The sequence below is a fragment of the Silurus meridionalis genome, chromosome 17, assembly GCF_014805685.1.
Source record: "Silurus meridionalis isolate SWU-2019-XX chromosome 17, ASM1480568v1, whole genome shotgun sequence".
In the NCBI taxonomy this organism is placed as follows: domain Eukaryota; kingdom Metazoa; phylum Chordata; class Actinopteri; order Siluriformes; family Siluridae; genus Silurus; species Silurus meridionalis.
This window is the reverse complement of record NC_060900.1, coordinates 28,529,477-28,531,165: the sequence shown is the minus strand read 5'-3', so window position 1 is coordinate 28,531,165 and position 1,689 is coordinate 28,529,477. Positions and strand designations below refer to the sequence as shown.

The 1,689-nt window shown below is 35.7% G+C and overlaps 1 protein-coding gene across 1 annotated transcript in view; it reads right to left on the bottom strand.

The window, feature by feature from the left end:
* serping1 (serpin peptidase inhibitor, clade G (C1 inhibitor), member 1) overlaps positions 1-334 on the bottom strand; it is a 10,618-nt gene extending 10,284 nt beyond the window's left edge. The window contains 1 exon segment of the mRNA XM_046870534.1: positions 244-334. The gene's annotated coding sequence lies outside the window, so the exon portion shown is untranslated.
* Between the last annotated feature and the right edge of the window lie 1,355 nt (positions 335-1,689).

Sequence of the window (1,689 nt, the reverse complement as noted above, 5' to 3'; positions counted from 1 at the left end):
GGGTTGTTAATTAACAGTAAATAAAATGTGCTGTTACAAAAACATCAACATCAGAATTATAGCAGTAATTACACTTAGTTTAACACACAATCGCATTTTTTACACACACACACACACACACACACACACACACACACACACACACACACACACACACACACAGTGAGGTGTGAAGGATTATACATAAATTACAAGTATGTATAAGTTCAGTATACAGTTGTAAAGAAAAGAGTGTGAACTTACCTGGACTGAAAAACAGCTGTGACCGTGTGTGTGTGTGTGTGTGTGTGTGTGTGTGTGTGTGTGCGCGTGTGTATTTGAATTCTTCATCACTGATTGGTGAATTATTACTCTTGTTTGTTGATTTGGTGAATTATTTTGTTTGGACAGCTCCTTTTTTTTACTGAAATGGGAAGATTTACTGAAAACCATGTGACCTAAATCTGGTAATCATGTGGCTGTGTTTCAAATCACACACTCTACACTACAGTCTTACACTACAATGTAAAATATCAATAAAAACAGAATACACTGATTCGCAAATCTTATAACCAATATAATATTTACCAAAATATATAAAATCTAAAATGTGTTTTAAGGAATTTTAAGGAAATGACAGCAACACGTCTCAAAAAAGTTGCGACGGGAACAAAAGTCTGGAAAAAGTATGTTTTATTTAAATGAAACAGTTTTGTAACTAATGAGGTTATTAACAGCAGGTCAGTGAGATGATTGAGTATAAATACTGTATCTTAGAGAAGCAGAGTCTACAAACTGTGGAACAATTTCAGAATAATGTTCCTCAATATAAAATTTTAAAAGACTTTGAATATCTCATCATTTTCTAAACATAATGTCATCAAAAGTTTCAAAGAATCTGGAGAAATCTCTGTGTAAGAGGGAAAAGGGTGAAAATCAATATTGTATGTTTGTGATCTTTGGGCCCTCAGGGGTCTGCATTTAAAACAGTCATAATTCTGTAATTAAATCACTGCTGGGGCTCATTAACACCTCCAGAAATCAGTGTCTGTGAACACAGTTTGCATGTCATTCAAAAAATGCAGGTTAAATCTCTATCATGTAAAGAAGAAGGTATGCGTGAACATGATCCAGAAACACCACCATCCTCTCTGGACCAAAACTCATTTATAATGTACTGAGACAAAGTGGAAAACTGCTCTGTGGAATTAAATGTATTTTTTGGAAACTGTGGACCTCCAGAGAGGTATATATATTATTATATGGTATATTGTGTATATACAGTAGTTTGAGATGGTTTGGACATGTGCAGAGGAGGAACATGAATTATATTGGTAGAAGAATGCTGAGGGTGGAGCCACCAGGTAGGAGGAAAAGAGGAAGGCCAAGGAGGAGGTTCATGGATGTGGTGAGGGAAGACATGCAGGTAGTTGGTGTAAAAGAGGCAGATGTAGAGGACAGGGGGGAATGGAGACGGATGATCCGCTGTAGCGCCCCCTAATGGGAGCAGCCGAAAGAAGAAGAAGAAGAAGTGTATATACAGTAGTCCTGTTTATGATTTATTGTAAATTTGTATTATACATGGGTAAAAGTAAATGGTAAATGGAAGTAAATGGAAACAACTACTACTGAGTTTTGTTTATGTCCTTTTCTTACAGATACAATAACAAAAACAACCCCTTTACAAAAGACATTAAATTGGGAACATAA